Source organism: Bombyx mandarina, chromosome 22 (genome assembly GCF_030267445.1).
Source record: "Bombyx mandarina strain Sakado chromosome 22, ASM3026744v2".
In the NCBI taxonomy this organism is placed as follows: Eukaryota; Metazoa; Arthropoda; class Insecta; order Lepidoptera; family Bombycidae; genus Bombyx; species Bombyx mandarina.
In genome coordinates, this window is record NC_143228.1 from 3510770 (window position 1) to 3535207 (window position 24438).

The following is a 24438-nucleotide window of genomic DNA, read 5'->3' on the forward strand; positions in this document are numbered from 1 at the left end:
AAAGAATTGATAACGAATTATTTGATAAACATTGCGATTGATCGGTGTGAATATTGTTTCTAGTTAAAAAGTACTAATAATTATGTTTACAAATACGTTAACAAACTATCAAAACATTTAAGGAACTAAAAAACTGCAATAGGATGGCAATAGGTTCACTTACCTACGGATAGTTATTATTTCGCTTTTATATAAATTTATATGTTTTCGAAATTATTTACTTTGTTCAGAAATTGAGCGTTAGATAATCTAAAATTAGTTGATAACGAATTATTTGATAAACATTGCGGTTGATCGGCGTGAATATTGTTTCTAGTTAAAAGGCACTAATAACTATGTTTACATATACGTTAACAAACTATCAAAACATTTAAGGAACTAAAAAACTGCAATAGGATGGCAATAGGTTCACCTACCAACGGAGAGTTATTATTTCGCTTCTATATAAATTTACACGTTTTCGAAATTATTTACTTTGTTTAGAAATCTGGCGTAAGATGATCAAAAATTATTTGATAAACATTGCGGTTGATCGGTGTGAATATTGTGTCTAGTTATGTTATCAAACTACCAAAAATTTTAAGGAACTAAAAAACTGCAAAAGCATGGAAATAGGGTTCACTTACCTACGGACAATTATTAATTAGTAGCTTCTATATAAATTTAGATCCTTTTCGAAATTATTGACTTTGTTCAGAAATCTGGTACTAGCTAATCTAAAAGTATTGATAACGAGTTATTTGATAAAAAGTAAGATGGATCGATATGAAAATTATTTTTAGTTAAAAAGTACTAATAACTATGTTTACAAATACGTTAAAAAACTATCAAAATATTTAAGGAACTAAAAAACTGCACTAGGACGTAAATAGGTTCACTTATCTACGGATAGTTATTAATTAGTAGCTTCTATGTAAATTTAGTTCTTTTTCGTAATTATTTACTTTGTTCAGAAACCTGGCATTAGCTAATCTAAAAGTATTCTTAACGAATTATTTGATAAACAATGCGATTGATCGGTGTGAATATTGTTTCTAGTTAAAAGGTACTAATAACTATGTTTACAAATATGTTATCAAATCATCGAAACATTTTAAGTAACTAAAAAACTGCAATAGGATGGGAATAGGTTCACGTACCTACGGATAGTTATTATTTAGATTCTATATAAATTTAGTTCTTTTTCGAAATTATTTACTTTGTTCAGAAATCTGGCGTTAGATAATCTAAACTTAGTTGATAACAAATTATTTGATAAGCATTGCAATTGATCGGCGTGAATAATATTTCTATTTTAAAGGTTCTAATAACTATGTTTACAAATATGTTATCAAATCATCGAAACATTTTAAGTAACTAAAAAACTGCAATAGGATGGGAATAGGTTCACGTACCTACGGATAGTTATTATTTACATTCTATATAAATTTAGTTCTTTTTCGAAATTATTTACTTTGTTCAGAAATCTGGCGTTAGATAATCTAAACTTAGTTGATAACAAATTATTTGATAAACATTGCAATTGATCCGTGTGAATATTGTTTCTAGTTAATAGGTACTAATAACTATGTTTACAAATATGTTATCAAACTATCAAAACATTTAAGGAACTAAAAACTGCAATAGGATGCGAATAGGTTCACTTACCAAATATAATTGTTATTAAGTTTTTATATAAACTTAGTTCTTTTTCGAAATTATTTACTTTGTTCAGAAATCTGGCGTTAGATAATATAAAATTAGTTAATAACAAATTATTTGCGAAAAATTGCGGTTGATCAGTACGAATATTATTTTTAGTTGAAAAGTACTAATAACTATGTTTACAAATATGTTATCAAATCATCGAAATATTTAAAGAACTAAAAAACTGCAATAGGACGCGAATAGGTTCACTTACCAACGGATAGTTATTATTTCGCTTCTATATAAATTTACATGTTTTCGAAATTATTTACTTTGTTTAGAAATCTGGCGTAAGATGATCAAAAAATCATTTGATAAACATTGCGGTTGATCGGTGTGAATATTGTGTCTATTTATGTTATCAAACTACCAAACATTTTAAGGAACTAGAAAACTGCAAAAGCATGGGAATAGGTCCACTTACCTACGGATAGTTATTAATTAGTAGCTTCTATATAAATTTAGATCCTTTTCGAAATTATTTACATTGTTCAGAAATCTGGTACTAGCTAATCTAAAAGTATTGATAACGAATTATTTGATAAACATTGCGATTAATCGGTGTGAATATTGTTTCTGGTTAAAAGGTACTAATAACTATGTTTACAAATATGTTATCAAACTATCAAAACATTTAAGGAACTAAAAAACTGCAATAGGATGCGAATTGGTTCACTTACCAAAATATAACTGTTATTTAGTTTCTATATAAATTTAGTTATCTTTCGAAATTATTTACTTTGTTCTGAAATCTGGCGTTAGATAATCTAAACTTAGTTGATAACAAATTATTTGATAAACATTGCGATTGATCGGTGTGAATATTGTTTCTGGTTAAAAGGTACTAATAACTATGTTTACAAATATGTTATCAAACTATCAAAACATTTAAGGAACTAAAAAACTGCACTAGGACGTAAATAGGTTCACTTACCTACGGATAGTTATTAATTAGTAGCTTCTATGTAAATTTAGTTCTTTTTCTAATTATTTACTTTGTTCAGAAATCTGGCATTAGCTGATCTAAAAATATTGATAACGAATTACTTGATTAACATTGCGATTGATCAGAAATCTGATTCAGAAATCTGGCATTATCTAGTCTAAAAGTATTGATAACGAATTTATTTAAAAAACGTTGCGATTGACCGGCATGAATATGATTTCTAGTTAAAAAATACTAATTAATATGTTTACAAATAATAATATGTTATCAAACTATCAAAAGATTTAAGGAACTAAGAAACTGCAATAGGACACGATTAGGTTCATTTACCAAAATTAGTTATTATTGAGCTTCCATATTTTTTTTTTTTTTTTACGAAATTATTTATTTTGATCGGAAATCTGGCATGAGCTAATCTAAAATTAGTTGATAACGAATTATTTGATAAACATTGCGATTGATCGGTGTGAATATTGTTTCTAGTTAAAAGGTACTAATAACTATGTTTACAAATATGTTATCAAACTATCAAAACATTTAAGGAACTGAAAAACTGGAATAGGATGGGAATAGGTTCACTTGCCTACGGATAGTTATTTAGTAGCTTCTATATAAATTTAGTTATTTTACGAAATTATTTACTTTGTTCAGAAATCTGGCATTATCTAGTCTAAAAGTATTGATAACGAATTTACTTAAAAAACGTTGTAATTGACCGGCGTGAATATGATTTCTAGTTAAAAAATACTAATTAGTATGTTTACAAATAATAATATGTTATCAAACTATCAATAAAATTACGGAACTGAAAAACTACAATAGGACGCGAATAGGTTCAATTACAAAAGGTCTTTGCTATTTAGCTTCTATATTAAAATAATTCTTCTTCGAAATTATTTACTTTGTTCAGAAATCTGGCATTATCTAGTCTAAAAGTATTGATAACGAATTTATTTAAAAAACGTTGCGATTGACCGGCATGAATATGATTTCTGGTTAAAAAATACTAATTAGTATGTTTACAAATAATAATATGTTATCAAACTATCAAAAGATTTAAGGAACTAAGAAACTGCAATAGGACACGATTAGGTTCATTTACCAAAATATAGTTAGTATTGAGCTTCTATATTAAAATAATTCTTCTTCGAAATTATTTACTTTGTTCAGAAATCTGGCATTATCTAGTCTAAAAGTATTGATAACGAATTTATTTAAAAAACGTTGCGATTGATCGGTGTGAATATTGTTTCTAGTTAAAAGGTACTTAATAACTATGTTTACAAATATGTTATCAAACTATCAAAACATTTAAGGAACTGAAAAACTGGAATAGGATGGGAATAGGTTCACTTGCCTACGGATAGTTATTTAGTAGCTGCTATATAAATTTAGTTATTTTACGAAATTATTTACTTTGTTCAGAAATCTGGCATTATCTAGTCTAAAAGTATTGATAACGAATTTATTTAAAAAACGTTGCGATTGACCGGCATGAATATGATTTCTAGTTAAAAAATACTAATTAGTATGTTTACAAATAATAATATGTTATCAAACTATCAATAAAATTACGGAACTAAAAAACTACAATAGGACGCGAATAGGTTCAATTACCAAAGGTCATTGCTATTTAGCTTCTATATTAAAATAATTCTTCTTCGAAATTATTTACTTTGTTCAGAAATCTGGCATTATCTAGTCTAAAAGTATTGATAACGAATTTATTAAAAAAAGTTGCGATTGATCGGTGTGAATATGATTTCTAGTTAAAAGGTACTTAATAACTATGTTTACAAATATGTTATCAAACTATCAAAACATTTAAGGAACTGAAAAACTGGAATAGGATGGGAATAGGTTCACTTGCCTACGGATAGTTATTTAGTAGCTGCTATATAAATTTAGTTATTTTACGAAATTATTTACTTTGTTCAGAAATCTGGCATTATCTAGTCTAAAAGTATTGATAACGAATTTATTTAAAAAACGTTGCGATTGACCGGCATGAATATGATTTCTAGTTAAAAAATACTAATTAGTATGTTTACAAATAATTAATATGTTATCAAACTATCAATAAAATTACGGAACTGAAAAACTACAATAGGACGCGAATAGGTTCAATTACAAAAGGTCTTTGCTATTTAGCTTCTATATTAAAATAATTCTTCTTCGAAATTATTTACTTTGTTCAGAAATCTGGCATTATCTAGTCTAAAAGTATTGATAACGAATTTATTTAAAAAACGTTGCGATTGACCGGCATGAATATGATTTCTGGTTAAAAAATACTAATTAGTATGTTTACAAATAATAATATGTTATCAAACTATCAAAAGATTTAAGGAACTAAGAAACTGCAATAGGACACGATTAGGTTCATTTACCAAAATATAGTTAGTATTGAGCTTCTATATTAAAATAATTCTTCTTCGAAATTATTTACTTTGTTCAGAAATCTGGCATTATCTAGTCTAAAAGTATTGATAACGAATTTATTTAAAAAACGTTGCGATTGATCGGTGTGAATATTGTTTCTAGTTAAAAGGTACTTAATAACTATGTTTACAAATATGTTATCAAACTATCAAAACATTTAAGGAACTGAAAAACTGGAATAGGATGGGAATAGGTTCACTTGCCTACGGATAGTTATTTAGTAGCTGCTATATAAATTTAGTTATTTTACGAAATTATTTACTTTGTTCAGAAATCTGGCATTATCTAGTCTAAAAGTATTGATAACGAATTTATTTAAAAAACGTTGCGATTGACCGGCATGAATATGATTTCTAGTTAAAAAATACTAATTAGTATGTTTACAAATAATAATATGTTATCAAACTATCAATAAAATTACGGAACTAAAAAACTACAATAGGACGCGAATAGGTTCAATTACCAAAGGTCATTGCTATTTAGCTTCTATATTAAAATAATTCTTCTTCGAAATTATTTACTTTGTTCAGAAATCTGGCATTATCTAGTCTAAAAGTATTGATAACGAATTTATTAAAAAAACGTTGCGATTGACCGGCATGAATATGATTTCTGGTTAAAAAATACTAATTAGTATGTTTACAAATAATAATATGTTATCAAACTATCAAAAGATTTAAGGAACTAAGAAACTGCAATAGGACACGATTAGGTTCATTTACCAAAATATAGTTAGTATTGAGCTTCTATATTAAAATAATTCTTCTTCGAAATTATTTACTTTGTTCAGAAATCTGGCATTATCTAGTCTAAAAGTATTGATAACGAATTTATTTAAAAAACGTTGCGATTGATCGGTGTGAATATTGTTTCTAGTTAAAAGGTACTTAATAACTATGTTTACAAATATGTTATCAAACTATCAAAACATTTAAGGAACTGAAAAACTGGAATAGGATGGGAATAGGTTCACTTGCCTACGGATAGTTATTTAGTAGCTGCTATATAAATTTAGTTATTTTACGAAATTATTTACTTTGTTCAGAAATCTGGCATTATCTAGTCTAAAAGTATTGATAACGAATTTATTTAAAAAACGTTGCGATTGACCGGCATGAATATGATTTCTAGTTAAAAAATACTAATTAGTATGTTTACAAATAATAATATGTTATCAAACTATCAATAAAATTACGGAACTAAAAAACTACAATAGGACGCGAATAGGTTCAATTACCAAAGGTCATTGCTATTTAGCTTCTATATTAAAATAATTCTTCTTCGAAATTATTTACTTTGTTCAGAAATCTGGCATTATCTAGTCTAAAAGTATTGATAACGAATTTATTAAAAAAAGTTGCGATTGATCGGTGTGAATATGATTTCTAGTTAAAAAATACTAAATAGTATGTTTACAAATAATAATATGTTATCAAACTATCAATAAAATTACGGAACTAAAAAACTACAATAGGACGCGAATAGGTTCAATTACCAAAGGTCATTGCTATTTAGCTTCTATATTAAAATAATTCTTCTTCGAAATTATTTACTTTGTTCAGAAATCTGGCATTATCTAGTCTAAAAGTATTGATAACGAATTTATTTAAAAAACGTTGCGATTGATCGTAGTGAATATTGTTTCTAGTTAAAAGGTACTTAATAACTATGTTTACAAATATGTTATCAAACTATCAAAACATTTAAGGAACTGAAAAACTGGAATAGGATGGGAATAGGTTCACTTGCCTACGGATAGTTATTTAGTAGCTGCTATATAAATTTAGTTATTTTACGAAATTATTTACTTTGTTCAGAAATCTGGCATTATCTAGTCTAAAAGTATTGATAACGAATTTATTTAAAAAACGTTGCGATTGACCGGCATGAATATGATTTCTAGTTAAAAAATACTAATTAGTATGTTTACAAATAATAATATGTTATCAAACTATCAATAAAATTACGGAACTAAAAAACTACAATAGGACGCGAATAGGTTCAATTACCAAAGGTCATTGCTATTTAGCTTCTATATTAAAATAATTCTTCTTCGAAATTATTTACTTTGTTCAGAAATCTGGCATTATCTAGTCTAAAAGTATTGATAACGAATTTATTAAAAAAAGTTGCGATTGATCGGTGTGAATATGATTTCTAGTTAAAAGGTACTTAATAACTATGTTTACAAATATGTTATCAAACTATCAAAACATTTAAGGAACTGAAAAACTGGAATAGGATGGGAATAGGTTCACTTGCCTACGGATAGTTATTTAGTAGCTGCTATATAAATTTAGTTATTTTACGAAATTATTTACTTTGTTCAGAAATCTGGCATTATCTAGTCTAAAAGTATTGATAACGAATTTATTTAAAAAACGTTGCGATTGACCGGCATGAATATGATTTCTAGTTAAAAAATACTAATTAGTATGTTTACAAATAATAATATGTTATCAAACTATCAATAAAATTACGGAACTAAAAAACTACAATAGGACGCGAATAGGTTCAATTACCAAAGGTCATTGCTATTTAGCTTCTATATTAAAATAATTCTTCTTCGAAATTATTTACTTTGTTCAGAAATCTGGCATTATCTAGTCTAAAAGTATTGATAACGAATTTATTTAAAAAACGTTGCGATTGACCGGCATGAATATGATTTCTAGTTAAAAAATACTAATTAGTATGTTTACAAATAATAATATGTTATCAAACTATCAATAAAATTACAGAACTAAAAAACGACAATAGGACGCGAATAGGTTCAATTACCAAAGGTCATTGCTATTTAGCTCCTATATTAAAATAATTCTTCTTCGAAATTATTTACTTTGTTCCGAAATTTGGTATTAGCTAATCTAAAAGTAGTTGATAGCGAATTATTTGCTAAAAATTAAAGATAAAACCTAATGGTGATAAAACAATAAATTTCCATCTATTGATCTTTATTGTTGTAATCATCTTTACAAATAAATCCTGACCTATATATTTTTGATAGGTATACATAAAATATTAAAAAAATTATTCAGCTGATATAGCCTTGTAGGACCATTCAATATACTTGTGCATCATTCCATTGGATAGTTCTATCAATCGTATATTAATGAATACCTACATAATAATATTTCGGTTGTTTATACATATTTATTTTAATGTATATATATGTAATTATATAAGTGTACAGATATGTATGTACTGGTTCATGCCATGAACCAGTACATACATATGAACATGAACATATGAATACATGAACTTCATGGTATTTCTCTAAAGATGTGATGTTGTGGTATTTTTGGTAGGTTTATCGTTATTTATGACTCATGAATGCATTGATTCGGGCTAATAAGTTAAGAAAGAGATAAAATTGTGCGTCATTATTGAGTTTTATTGAAGTGAACGTGATTGATATTGACTTTCCTTGGGGAATTCATACAAACGATAAATCGACATAAATACCTTTTTTAATAAGCCATCAGTGCACCGCTGCGTAAACTTATACAATTTTGACTTCTAGCGAGTATTTGGCCTAATTGCTTAGTACATATTAGGTTATAACAAGTTTCGACCGAAAATATTTGTTACCTAGTCCAATTAAATTTTATAACTAGAATCAATCTATAGTTCTTGGGTTTAAATGAATTCTTGATTGCAGATTCATCCGATGTGAAATTAAATTGCACATATCAATTAGTGGTTTGCGTTAACAATGCATCCAGTACACTTAACATAATGGGCACTTGTCGTGTGTATGTTATGTGAACATATTGGTTTTTGGGCTTTGCATTACTTTGTTTGATTGTCGGATTGTTAATTGAGTTAACTGTTATGAACGAACATCACGTTGCACTGGTTATTTAAATGGCATGAATATTCAAAGTTTTTTCAGATTTAGCACCCCTAGCTAGCTAGCCCTCTTCGCGAAAGCTAAATTCTTTAATTTCAAAGTTTCGTTCGATTATCTCAACAGCTGAATCCATGCGATTTATTTACAGAGTAAAACCGAAAAAAAACCTAAATCGGGATGTATAAAACTAAGTACCTATTAGTGTAAAAATTATTTCCAACGGCCCTGGCTTTTAACATAACCTAGAGTACAATAACCACGCGTCGCATGCAAACTATTAGGTACCTATCTGTCATGGTGTTCCGAACATTATCATGTTTGATTCGACTGCTTTAAAATCATTTAAAACATAATATTAAATATATCCTTCCAAGTATTTATATTTCAGAAGCTGTAAACGTTAACAAATAACATTATAATTTAATGTAATTATTTGCCAACGCTTGTTCTGCAGAGCCCGTTATGATTGCATCGTTTCATCGTTCAAACGGCGGATGGTTGGTTGCATCTCGTATCCCGTTTACCGGCAAACAAAACTTAAAGATCTCGAGACGAGTTGAGGACGCGGGGGGCTCCTTAAATATTGATCAGCGTTAATGTTTCATCGTAACTTTTCGAAAAGTTATCTAAACATTTCAAGGTATATTATAGTTTACCAAAAATAATATAAATATTATAGTACTCTGGGACTGCTAATTAAAAACAAAACCAATAACGTTTTACGCTAAAATTAATACGACGCTAACTAATTTGGCGTCTCTAAAAATCTAAACACCGTGAATAACTCGACATTAAATGAAGTTAAAAGCAACTTTAGCAAGGATAAATTTTACTATACTACTACATACAAAATTAACCCGGGTAATTAGTACATAACACCACCTAATTTGAATAAAACAATTCGGTAAATCCGGTTCCGGTGTGTTAGATTCAAAGAGCAATAGTTAAGTGGAACTAACCAAATCAAAAAACAAAAAAGAAAACAAAAGCTAGATTTAGGAGATACAATAATTGTTTACAATGTTTGATTTTCAGATGTATTTTTTTATCTCGGAGTCGGCAGGCAGGGTTTTCGTGGCACGGATACGATAGGCAGCGATATTTCAAATACCTTGCGTTCAGGAGCCGACTTATAGTGGAAATAGGCAGGCGTGAAAACAGTTTTAGTTTTAAACAATGTTTTTTTTTGTAAATCCACTTTTTTTATATAATATTTAAAATCTTATTCCGCTAAAAAAACTTGTCTTTGTGATGCATAAAATATTGTGTAAATTTTAAAATCACCAAACCAAATTACCTATATAAAGATCTAATAGTAGTAGCATATCTTTTATTCAATTAAAACAAATGATTTTCAGGTTCACTATGCATATATTGCGTAGTAAAAAATATGATTTTAGTACTATTTTCAGGATTTGAAACTAAATGCAGTATATACCGGGCGATGACTAAATAGGATTTTTTTTTAAAAAAAGATCAAATAAGTCAGGTAAATTATAAGTCATTTTTTTTATTACGAAGCTTTCACAATATTCTTTAGATGGAAAATAGATTAATAAAACATTAAGAAAAGGTATTTAAAAGGTATCTCCCAGCTTAGGTCGATCCTTTAGAAATAGATTTTTAATGGTTTTTAAAATAAAATTAGTTGCTTAATATTTGATAAGCGAAGAGAGCCCTTGCTTGGTTAGCACAGGGTAATAGGGACATGTATATGACAGGAAATATTTTGAAGGTGTGTACAGAAAACTAAGCTGCAGAGTGGTTGCTAAACAATAAAACTGTATGCTTAATTTGGTAAATAAACATAGGCTTAGGTTGAAATTATTATAAAAAGATTAGTTAAATATTTAATTAGATGTATGCAGCTAAAGTTGTGGTTTAAAGCAACAGGTTTTTTTAAGTTATTCATAGGTTAATAAAACACTACACATACACTAGTCTACTGCTATAATTACTTTGATGAGGCTGTAACTTGACGATAATAAACTTTGGAAAATTTTTTGGACGAACTTCAGATAAATTTATATCTCATTCTTCTGTATTGTTGTTTGGTAATTGTGGAACATTGTTTTAAAAAACAATAAAATATGGTTGATGGACAATATTATGACTACGTATAATAGAACACCTACATACATATTAGATAGACTAGGTATGTCAAATATTACATTAAAATCACACTCATCACAGAAGAATACACAAAATGTTTGCTACAAAGAGCAAATATTTATATTACAGAATATTTAACTTCTAAACAAGCAGGAGGTTAGGTAATAGGGAATAAGGTTATTGAAAATTAAGTATCTATCGCTGTTATGAGTGCTTACAGATTAGGCTAGATAGTCGCTCAACAAATAAAACTTAATCTTTAATAACCTGCTTTAAACTTCAAAGCTTATATGATAATTAAGTTCGCTTAAATGTAATATATGTGTCATGCGGCAGATATCTACTGAGTTTCTTGCCGGTTCTTCTCAGTGGATGTTAGGTTCCGAACCGGCGGTAGTGTTTAAAAATGGTGTGCATCGGTTCGCGTAAAATCTGATAATAATAAAAATGAGTTAAAAATATTTGGTACTAATAGAAATTGAATTTTGTTCGAAAACAGTACAATATTAATAATAATATAAAAATAATACAAAAAAAAAACAAATTAAATTTAAAAAACTAAAAAAAATCGTGCAAAATAGATTAAAAACATTATTAATATGAACATGAAATTTTAATATCAAGACATATTTTAGAAAACTAAAATACGTGCAAAATAATTAAATAACAATTCCCAAAATTTGTACGTTATACACATAAAAATTCAAAATACATAATTTGAATTGTTGGTTTTACTATCCACAAAAAGTCAATGAAGTGCTGTAAAAGGTAAAGGAAGAGCCCTACGATTCCAAAAATATATCGTCTACCTATTTTATTGAGATACGAATTTAAACAAACTAACGAAAGTGTTTTATATTGTTCCCATTTCTGCAATATAAAGCATAGTTATGTTTTTTTATATATAAACAGGATAATCAACTTCAAATGCATTTTATTAATTTTATGGAAAAGTTAACAGAAGAACTAAATAATTGCAATAGGACGCGTATAGGTTCACCTACCAACGGATAGTTTTTATTTCGCTTCTATATAAATTTACATGTTTTCGAAATTATTTACTTTGTTTAGAAATCTGGCGTTAGATAATGTAAAATTATTTGATAAACATTGCGGTTGATTGGTGTGAATATCGTGTCTAGTTATGTTGTCAAACTGCCAAAAATTTTAAGGAACTAAAAAACTGCAAAAGCATGGGAATAGGTTCACTTACCTACGGATAGTTATTAATTAGTAGCTTCTATATAAATTAAGTTATTTTTCGAAATTATTGACTTTGTTCAGAAATCTGGTACTAGCTAATCTAAAAGTGTTGATAACGAATTATTTGATAAACATTGCGATTGATCGGTGTGAATATTGTTTCTAGTTAAAAGGTACTAATAACTATGTTTACAAATATGTTATCAAACTATCAAAACATGTAAGGAACTAAATAATTGCAATAGGACGCGTATAGGTTCACCTACCAACGGATAGTTATTAGGTATTAAGCTTCTATATAAATTTACATGTTTTCGAAATTATTTACTTTGTTCAGAAATCTGGCGTAAGATAATATAAAATTATTTGATAAACATTGCGGTTGATCGGTGTGAATATTGTGTCTAGTTATGTTATCAAACTACCAAAAATTTTAAGGAACTAAAAAACTGCAAAAGGATGGCAATAGGTTCACTTACCTACGGATAGTTATTAATTAGTAGCTTCTATATAAAGGACAATGCCCAAAAGTGGGCCAACTTTATGTCTAAACTATTTGTACTTGAAAAACTATGCCTTTTTTTTTTACGTTGTTTAGTTTATGCATCAACATTTCTTTCGCCCAGGTACTGTTTAACAAAAAAATTAATTACTTATTTGATAACATCCCAAAACTTAGTGCCATAGTTTTTAAATTCCTCAATAGGCAAAGGGCTTGTCAGTCCATACAGCCTTATAGTAAACCTATATGCTGCCAAACGAAAGAGTTGTCTGTGACTTGAGCAACAAATAAAAAGCTAATGGTTATAATTCACAGACTTTTTAGTTTATTTTTGTTCAATTCAATATTTATATATTGTAATGATAATTATTACTTAAAACCATGAGTTATTTTATTTAATATTTTTAGATATTAATGATTCCATTAGTAAAAATCTCAATGGCCTACCATTACTCTATTCTTATTATATATAATATGATCAGAGAGTTTTGGCAGCAACCCGAGTGAAGCGTCACTTGAAGTTTTATTTTAATGTTTTTTTAATAGTTTATTTTGTAATTTGTATTATTTGTATTTGTAATATTGTGTATAAAAGGTCTGCGTAAACTCATGCTCAGTCAATGTGGTATTCGTCGAGTTGACGTCAAAACTCCCAAAAAGCAATAAAAATAGATACACCGGCTTTTTATTGACATAAAAAATATATAACTTCGACAGACTAGGCTGTATAGGCTACGATCTTTGCCTGCTTATTGGTGAATTTAAAAACAACAACAACAATATTGTTGCCGGCTTCCGGATTTTCATTTCATTTTATTATTAATATGAGGATATAATAATAATAAAATGTACGTAAGGGCTTATTTCTAGCAACATTAACCACAATAAACTTATTTAATACTGTAAATAATGATGAGAGCGATTATTGATTTCGAAGAAAACACTTAACAACTTAATTTTAGCTGCAGAAAAAAACAGATATTATTCTTAAACCTGGGTGAGAATATAAAAATCGTTTTCTGAATATGAAACGATATTTCTTTGTCTATCAAATTAAGTTAAAACCATCATGACAGTACAACTTTTTTTAGGGGCCCAAACGCCCATACAAAATGGGCATTGTCCTTTAGATAATTTTTGGAAATGATTTACTTTTTTCAGAAATCTGGTACTAGCTAATCTAAAAGTATTGATAACGAATTATTTGATAAACATTACGGTTGATCGGCGTGAATATTATTTCTACTTAAAAGGTACTAATAACTATGTTTACAAATATGTTATCAAACTATCAAAACATTTAAGGAACTAAAAAACTGCAATAGGATGCGAATAGGTTCACTTACCAAAATATAATTGTTATTTAGTTTCTATATAAATTTAGTTCTTTTTCGAAATTATTTACTTTGTTCAGAAATCTGGCGTTAGATAATATAAAATTATTTGATAAACATTGCGGTTGATCGGTGTGAATATTGTGTCTAGTTATGTTATCAAACTACCAAAAATTTTAAGGAACAAAAAAACGGCAAAAGGATGGGAATAGGTTCACTTACCTACGGATAGTTATTAATTAGTAGCTTCTATATAAATTTAGATACTTTTCGAAATGATTTACTTTTTTCAGAAATCTGGTACTAGCTAATCTAAAAGTATTGATAACGAGTTATTTGATAAACACTGCGATTGATCGATATGAAAATTATTTTTATTTAAAAAGTACTAATAACTATGTTTACAAATACGTTAAAAAACTATCAAAATATTTAAGGAACTAAAAAACTGCACTAGGACGTAAATAGGTTCACTTACCTACGGATAGTTATTAATTAGTAGCTTCTATGTAAATTTTGTTCTTTTTTGTAATTATTTACTTTGTTCAGAAACCTGGCATTAGCTAACCTAAAAGTTTTGATAACGAATTATTTGATAAACATTGCGATTGATCGGTATGAATATTGTTTTTAGTTAAAAAGTACTAATAACTATGTTTACAAATATGTTATCAAACTATCAAAACATTTAAGGAACTAAAAAACTGCAATAGGATGCGAATAGGTTCACTTACCAAAATATAATTGTTATTTAGTTTCTATATAAATTTAGTTCTTTTTCGAAATTATTTACTTTGTTCAAAAATCTGGCGTTAGATAATATAAACTTAGTTGATAACAAATTATTTGATAAACATCGCGGTTGATCGGTATGAATATTATTTCGAGTAAAACGGTACTAACAACTATGTTTGCAAATATGTTATCAAACTATCAAAATATTTAAGGAACTAAAAAACTGCACTAGGACGTAAATAGGTTCACTTACCTACGGATAGTTATTAATTAGTAGCTTCTATGTAAATTTTGTTCTTTTTTGTAATTATTTACTTTGTTCAGAAACCTGGCATTAGCTAACCTAAAAGTTTTGATAACGAATTATTTGATAAACATTGCGATTGATCGGTGTGAATATTGTTTCTAGTTTAAAGGTACTAATAACTATGTTTACAATTATGTTATCAAACTATCAAAACATTTGAGGAACTAAATAATTGCAATAGGACGTGTATAGGTTCACCTACCAACGGATAGTTATTATTTCGCTTCTATATAAATTTGTATGGTTTCGAAATTATTTACTTTGTTCAGAAATTGAGCGTTAGATAATCTAAAATTAGTTGATAACGAATTATTTGATAAACATTGCGGTTGATTGGCGTGAATATTATTTCTACTTAAAAGGTACTAATTAGTATGTTTACAAATATGTTATCAAACTGTCCAAACGCGTAAGGAACTAAATAATTGCAATAGGACGCGTATAGGTTCACCTACCAACGGATATTTATTATTTCGCTTCTATATAAATTTACATGTTTTCGAAATTATTTACTGTGTTCAGAAATCTGGCGTTAGATAATATAAACTTAGTTGATAACAAATTATTTGATAAATATTGCAATTGATCCGTGTGAATATTGTTTCTAGTTAAAAGGTACTAATAACTATGTTTACAAATTTGTTATCAAACTATCAAAACATTTAAGGAACTAAAAAACTGCAATAGGATGCGAATAGGTTCACTTACCAAAATATAATTGTTATTTAGTTTCTATATAAATTTAGTTCTTTTTCGAAATTATTTACTTTGTTCAGAAATCTGGCGTTAGATAATATAAACTCAGTTGATAACAAATTATTTGATAAACATTGCAAATGATCCGTGTGAATATTGTTTCTAGTTAAAAGGTACTAATAACTATGTTTACAAATATGTTATCAAACTATCAAAACATTTAAGGAACTAAAATACTGCAATAGGATGCGAAGGGTTCAGTTAGCAAAATATAATTGTTATTTAGTTTCTATATAAATTTAGTTCTTTTTCGAAATTATTTACTTTGTTAAAAAATCTGGCGTTAGATAATATAAACTTAATTGATAACAAATTATTTGAGAAAAATTGCGGTTGATCGGTATGAATATTATTTTTAGTTAAAAGGTACTAATAACTATGTTTACAAATATGTTATCAAACTATCAAAACATTTAAGGAACTAAAAAACTGCAATAGGATGGGAATAGGTTCACTTACCTACGGATAGTTGTTATTTAGATTCTACATAAATTTAATTTTTTTTTCGAAATAATTTACTTTGTTCAGAAATCTGGCGTTAGATAATCTAAACTTAGTTGATAACAAATTATTTGATAAACATTGCAATTGATCCGTGTGAATATTGTTTCTAGTTAAAAGGTTCTAATAACTATGTTTACAAATATGTTATCAAACTATCAAAACATTTAAGGAACTAAAAAACTGCACTAGGACGTAAATAGGTTCACTTACCTACGGATAGTTGTTATTTAGATTCTACATAAATTTAATTTTTTTTTCGAAATAATTTACTTTGTTCAGAAATCTGGCGTTAGATAATCTAAACTTAGTTGATAACGAATTATTTGATAAACATTGCGATTGATCGGCGTGAATAATATTTCTATTTTAAAGGTTCTAATAACTATGTTTACAAATATGCTATGAAACTATCAAAAAATTTTAAGGAACTAAAAAACTTCAATAGGACGGGAATAGAATCATTTACCAAAATATAATTGTTCTTTAGCTTCTTTATAAATTTGTATGTTTTCGAAATTAATTACTTTGTTCAGAAATCTGGCGTTAGATAATCTAAACTTAGTTGATAACAAATTATTTGATAAACATTGCAATTGATCCGTGTGAATATTGTTTCTAGTTAAAAGGTTCTAATAACTATGTTTACAAATATGTTATCAAACTATCAAAACATTTAAGGAACTAAAAAACTGCAATAGGATGTGAATAGGTTCACTTACCAAAATATAATTGTTATTTAGTTTTTATATAAATTTAGTTCTTTTTCGAAATTATTTACTTTGTTCAGAAATCTGGCGTTAGATAATATAAACTTAGTTGATAACAAATTATTTGATAAACATTGCAATTGATCCGTGTGAATATTGTTTCTAGTTAAAAGGTTCTAATAACTATGTTTACAAATATGTTATCAAACTATCAAAAAATTTTAAGGAACTAAAAAACTTCAATAGGACGGGAACAGAATCATTTACCAAAATATAATTGTTATTTAGCTTCTATATAAATTTGGGTGTTTTCGAAATTATTTAATTTGTTCAGAAATCTGGCGTTAGATAATCTAAACTTAGTCGACAACAAATTATTTGAGAAAAATTGCGGTTGATCGGTATGAATATTATTTTTAGTTAAAAGGTACTAATAACTATGTTTACAAATATGTTATAAAACTATCAAAACATTTAAGGAACTAAAAAACTGCAATAGGATGGGAATAGGTTCACTTACCTACGGATAGTTGTTATTTAGATTCTACATAAATTTAGTTTTTTTTTCGAAATAATTTACTTTGTTCAGAAATCTGGCGTTAGATAATCTAAAAGTATTGATAACGAATTATTTGATAAACATTGCGATTGATCGGTGTGAATATTGTTTCTAGTTAAAAGGTACTTAAAACCAAGTTTACAAATATGTTATCAAACTATCAAAACATTTAAGGAACTGAAAAACTGGAATAGGATGGGAATAGGTTCACTTACCTACGGATAGTTATTAATTAGTAGCTTCTATGTAAATTTAGTTCTTTTTCTTAATTATTTACTTTGTTCAGAAACCTGGTATTACCTAATCTAAAAGTATTGATAATGAATTATTTGATAAACATTGCGATTGATCGGCGTGAATAATATTTCTATTTTAAAGGTTCTAATAACTATGTTTACAAATATGCTATGAAACTATCAAAAAATTTTAAGGAACTAAAAAACTTCAATAGGACGGGAATAGAATCATTTACCAAAATATAATTGTTCTTTAGCTTCTTTATAAATTTGTATGTTTTCGAAATTATTTACTTTGTTCAGAAATCTGGCGTTAGATAATCTAAACTTAGTTGATAACAAATTATTTGATAAACATTGCAATTGATCCGTGTGAATATTGTTTCTAGTTAAAAGGTTCTAATAACTATGTTTACAAATATGTTATCAAACTATCAAAACATTTAAGGAACTAAAAAACTGCACTAGGACGTAAATAGGTTCACTTACCTACGGATAGTTATTAATTAATAGCTTCTATGTAAATTTAGTTCTTTTTCGTAATTATTTACTTTGTTCAGAAACCTGGTATTAGCTAATCTAAAAGTATTGATTACGAATTATTTGATAAACATTGCGATTGATCGGTGTGAATATTGTTTCTAGTTAAAAGGTACTTAATAACTATGTTTACAAAGATGTTATCAAACTATCAAAACATTTAAGGAACTGAAAAACTGGAATAGGATGGGAATAGGTTCACTTGTCTACGGATAGTTATATAGTAGCTTCTATATAAATTTTTTATTTTTCGAAATTATTTACTTTGTTCAGAAATCTGGCATTATCTAGTCTAAAAGTATTGATAACGAATTTATTTAAAAAACGTTGCGATTGACCGGCATGAATATGATTTCTGGTTAAAAAATACTAATTAGTATGTTTACAAATAATAATATGTTATCAAACTATCAATAAAATTACGGAACTAAAAAACTACAATAGGACGCGAATAGGTTCAATTACCAAAGGTCATTGCTATTTAGCTTCTATATTAAAATAAGTCTTCTTCGAAATTATTTACTTTGTTCAGAAATTTGGTATTAGCTAATCTAAAAGTAGTTGATAGCGAATTATTGGCTAAAAATTAAAGATAAAAACTAATGGTGATAAAACAATAAATTTCCATCTATTGATCTTTATTGTTGTAATCATCTTTACAAATAAATCCTGACTTTATTGACAGGTAAACATAAAATATAAAAAAAAAAATTCAGCTGATATAGCCTTGTAGGACCATTCAATATACTTGTGCATAATTCCATTGGATAGTTCTATCAATCGTATATTAATGAATAGCTATATAATAATATGTTTGGTTGTTTATTTTAATGTATATTGTATATATATGTAATTATATAAGTGTACAGATATGTATGTACTGGTTTATGGTATTTCTGTAAAGATGTGACGTTGTGGTATTCTTGGTAGGTTTATCGTTATTTATGACTCATGAATGCATTGATTCGGGATAATAAGTTAAGAAAGAGATAAAATTTACATGTGCGTCATTATTGAGTTTTATTGAAGTGAACGTGATTGATATTTACTTTCCTTGGGGAATTCATACAAACGATAAATCGACATAAATACCTTTTAAATAAGCCATCAGTGCACCGCTGCGTAAACTTATACAATTTTGACTTCTAGCGAGTGTTTGGCCTAATTGCTTAGTACATATAAGGTTATAACAAGTTTCGACCGAAAATATTTGTTACCTAGTCCAATTAAATTTTATAACTAGAATCAATCTATAGTTCTTGGATTTAAATGAATTCTTGCTTGCAGATTCATCCGATGTGAAATTAAATTGCACATATCAATTAGTGGTTTGCGTTAACAATGCATCCAGTGCACTTAACACAATGGGCACTTGTCGTGTGTATGTTATGTGAACATATTGGTTTTTGGGCTTTGCATTACTTTGTTTGATTGTCGGATTGTTAATTGAGTTAACTGTTATGAACGAACATCACGTTGCACTGGTTATTTAAATGGCATGAATATTCAAAGTTTTTTCAGATTTAGCACCCTTAGGTAGCTAGCTAGCTCTCTCGCGAAAGCTAAATTCTTTAATTTCAAAGTTTCGTTCGATTATCTCAACAGCTGAATCCATGCGATTTATTTACAGAGCAAAACCGAAAAAAAACCTAAATCGGGATGTATAAAACAAAGTACCTATTAGTGTAAAAATTATTTCCAACGGCTCTGGCTTTTAACATAACCTAGAGTACAATAACCACGCGTCGCATGCAAACTATTAGGTACCGATCTGTCATGGTGTTCCGAACATTATCATGTTTGATTCGACTGCTTTAAAATCATTTAAAACATAATATTAAATGTATCCTTCCAAGTATTTATATTTCAGAAGCTGTAAACGTTAACAAATAACATTATAACTTAATGTAATTATTTGCCAACGCTTGTTCTGCAGAGCCCGTTATGATTGCATCGTTTCATCGTTCAAACGGCAGATGGTTGGTTGCATCTCGTATCCCGTTTACCGGCAAACAAAACTTAAAGATCTCGAGACGAGTTGAGGACGCGGGGGGCTCCTTAAATATTGATCAGCGTTAATGTTTCATCGTAACTTTTCGAAAAGTTATCTAAACATATAAAGGTATATTATAGTTTACCAAAAATAATATAAATATTATAGTACTCTGGGACTGCTAATTAAAAACAAAACCAATAACGTTTTACGCTAAAATTAATACGACGCTAACTAATTTGGCGTCTCTAAAAATCTAAACACCGTGAATAACTCGACATTAAATGAAGTTAAAAGCAACTTTAGCAAGGATAAATTTTACTATACTACTACATACAAAATTAACCCGGGTAATTAGTACATAACACCACCTAATTTGAATAAAACAATTCGGTAAATCCGGTTCCGGTGTGTTAGATTCAAAGAGCAATAGTTAAGTGGAACTAACCAAATCAAAAAACAAAAAAGAAAACAAAAGCTAGATTTAGGAGATACAATAATTGTTTACAATGTTTGATTTTCAGATGTATTTTTTTATCTCGGAGTCGGCAGGCAGGGTTTTCGTGGCACGGATACGATAGGCAGCGATATTTCAAATACCTTGCGTTCAGGAGCCGACTTATAGTGGAAATAGGCAGGCGTGAAAACAGTTTTAGTTTTAAACAATGTTTTTTTTTTGTAAATCCACTTTTTTTTATATAATGTTTAAAATCTTATTCCGCTAAAAAAACTTGTCTTTGTGATGCATAAAATATTGTGTAAATTTTAAAATCACCAAACCAAATTACCTAAATAAAGATCTAATAGTAGTAGCATATCTTTTATTCAATTAAAACAAATGATTTTCAGGTTCACTATGCATATATTGCGTAGTAAAAAATATGATTTTAGTACTATTTTCAGGATTTGAAACTAAATGCAATATATACCGGGCGATGACTAAATAGGATTTTTTTTAAAAAAAAGATCAAATAAGTCAGGTAAATTATAAGTCATTTTTTTTATTACGAAGCTTTCACAATGTTCTTTAGATGGAAAATAGATTAATAAAAAATTAAGAAAAGGTATTTAAAAGGTATCTCCAGCTTAGGTCGATCCTTTAGGAATACTTTTTTAATGGTTTTTAAAATAAAATTAGTTGCTTAATATTTGATAAGCGAAGAGAGCCCATGCTTGGTTAGCACAGGGTAATAGGGACAGGTATATGACTAGGAAATATTTTGAAGGTGTGTACAGAAAACTAAACTGCAAAGTGGTTGCTAAACAAAAAAACTGTATTCTTAATTTGGTGAATAAACATAGGTTTAGGTTTAAATTATTATAAAAAGATTAGATATATATTTAGTTAGATGTATGCAGCTAAAGTTGTGGTTTAAAGCAACGCGTTTTTTTAAGTTATTCATAGGTTAATAAAACACTACACATACACTGATCTGCTGTTATAGTTACTATTGGAAAATCTATTGGATTTTTTTGGACAAACTTCAGATAAATCTGTATCTCATTCTTCTGTATTGTTATTTGGTAATTGTGGAACATTGTTTTAAAAAACAATAAAATATGGTTGATGGACAATATTATGACTACGTATAATAGAACACCTACATACATATTAGATAGACTAGGTATGTCAAATATTACATTAAAATCACACTCATCTAGCTTATCTCATTCATAATTAAACATCACAGAAGAATACACAAAATGTTTGCTACAAAGAGCAAATATTTATATTACAGAATATTTAACTTCTAAACAAGCAGGAGGTTAGGTAATAGGGAATAAGGTTATTGAAAATTAAGTATCTATCGCTGTTATGAGTGCTTACAGATTAGGCTAGATAGTCGCTCAACAAATAAAACTTAATCTTTAATAACCTGCTTTAAACTTCAAAGCTTATATGATAATTAAGTTCGCTTAAATGTAATATATGTGTCATGCGGCAGATATCTACTGAGTTTCTTGCCGGTTCTTCTCAGTGGATGTTAGGTTCCGAACCGGCGGTAGTGTTTAAAAATGGTGTGCATCGGTTCGCGTAAAATCTGATAATAATAAAAATTAGTTAAAAATATTTGGTACTAATAGAAATTGAATTTTGTTCGAAAACAGTACAATATTAATAATAATATAAAAATAATACAAAAAAAAACAAATTAAATTTAAAAAACTAAAAAAAATCGTGCAAAATAGATTAAAAACATTATTAATATGAACATGAAATTTTAATATCAAGACATATTTTAGAAAACTAAAATACGTGCAAAATAATTAAATAACAATTCCCAAAATTTGTACGTTATACACATAAAAATTCAAAATACATAATTTGAATTGTTGGTTTTACTATCCACAAAAGGCAATGAAGTGCTGTAAAAGGTAAAGGAAGAGCCCTACGATTCCAAAAATATAACGTCTACCTATTTTATTGAGAAAGGAATTTAAACAAACTAACGAAAGTGTTTTATATTGTTCCCATTTCTGCAATATAAAGCATAGTTATGTTTTTTATATATAAACAGAATAATCAACCTCAAATGCATTTTATTAATTTTATGGAAAAGTTAACAGAAGAACTAAATAATTGCAATAGGACGCGTATAGGTTCACCTACCAACGAATAGTTTTTATTTCGCTTCTATATAAATTTACATGTTTTCGAAATTATTTACTTTGTTTAGAAATCTGGCGTTAGATAATGTAAAATTATTTGATAAACATTGCGGTTGATCGGTGTGAATATTGTGTCTAGTTATGTTATCAAACTACCAAAAATTTTAAGGAACTAAAAAACTGCAAAAGGATGGGAATAGGTTCACTTACCTACGGATAGTTATTAATTAGCAGCTTCTATGTAAATTTTGTTCTTTTTCGTAATTATTTACTTTGTTCAGAAACCTGGCATTAGCTAATCTAAAAGTATTGCTAACGAATTATTTGATAAACATTGCGATTGGTCGGTGTGAATATTGTTTCTAGTTTAAAGGTACTAATAACTATGTTTACAAATATGTTATCAAACTATCAAAATATGTAAGGAACTAAATAATTGCAATAGGACACGATTAGGTTCACTTATCAAAATATAATTATTATTGAGCTTCCGTATAATTTTTCTTTTTCGAAATTATTTACTTTGTTCAGAAATCTGGCGTTAGATAATCTAAACTTAGTTGATAACGAATTATTTGATAAACATTACGGTTGATCGGTGTGAATAGTATTTCTAGTATAAGAGTAATAATTCCTATGTTTACAAATATGTTACCAAACTACCAAAATTTTAAGGAACTAAAAAACTACCGTAGGACACGGTTAGGTTCACTTACCAAAATATAATTGATAATAGACTTCTATATAGATTTACTTTGTTATTGAAATTATTTACTTTGTTCAGAAATCTGGCATTAGATAATATAAAATTAGTTAATGACAAATTATTTGAGAAAAATTGCGGTTGATCGGTATGAATATTATTTTTAGTTAAAAAGTACTAATAACTATGTTTACAAATATGTTATCAAACTACTAAAGAGCTTAAGGAACTGAAAAATCACAATAGGACACGATTAGATCCACTTATCAAAATATAATTATTATTGAGCTTCCGTATAATTTTTCTTTTTCGAAATTATTTACTTTAATCAGAAATCTGGCGTTAGATAATATAAAATTAGTTAATAACAAATTATTTGAGAAAAATTGCGGTTGATCGGTATGAATATTATTTTTAGTTAAAAAGTACTAATAACTATGTTTACAAATATGTTATCAAGTCATCGAAAATTTAAGGAACTAAAAATCTGCAATAGGACGCGAATAGGTTCACTTACCAACGGATAGTTATTATTTCGCTTCTATATAAATTTACATGTTTTCGAAATTATTTACTTTGTTCAGAAATTGAGCGTTAGATAATCTAAAATTAGTTGATAACGAATTATTTGATAAACATTGCGGTTGATTGGCGTGAATATTATTTCTACTTAAAAGGTACTAATTAGTATGTTAACAAATATGTTATCA

General features: G+C 27.7%; 2 long non-coding RNA genes across 10 annotated transcripts in view; both read left to right on the forward strand.

Annotated features, from left to right (window-relative positions):
- Positions 1–24438, forward strand: part of LOC114240770 (uncharacterized) — a 48216-nt gene that overhangs the window by 12541 nt on the left and 11237 nt on the right. For 4 of the 9 annotated variants that reach the window (XR_016325005.1, XR_016325006.1, XR_016325008.1 and 1 more), the window contains one exon: positions 1556–17260. This is a non-coding gene — a long non-coding RNA (uncharacterized LOC114240770). Of the gene's footprint in view, positions 1–1300; positions 17261–24438 lie in introns of all 9 variants that reach the window. The other 5 variants (XR_016325001.1, XR_016325002.1, XR_016325000.1 and 2 more) reach the window with 5 other exon arrangements.
- Positions 17775–24241, forward strand: LOC114252338 (uncharacterized). The gene is made up of 2 exons (XR_016325009.1): positions 17775–18278; positions 23399–24241. It is a non-coding gene; the product is annotated as an uncharacterized LOC114252338 (long non-coding RNA).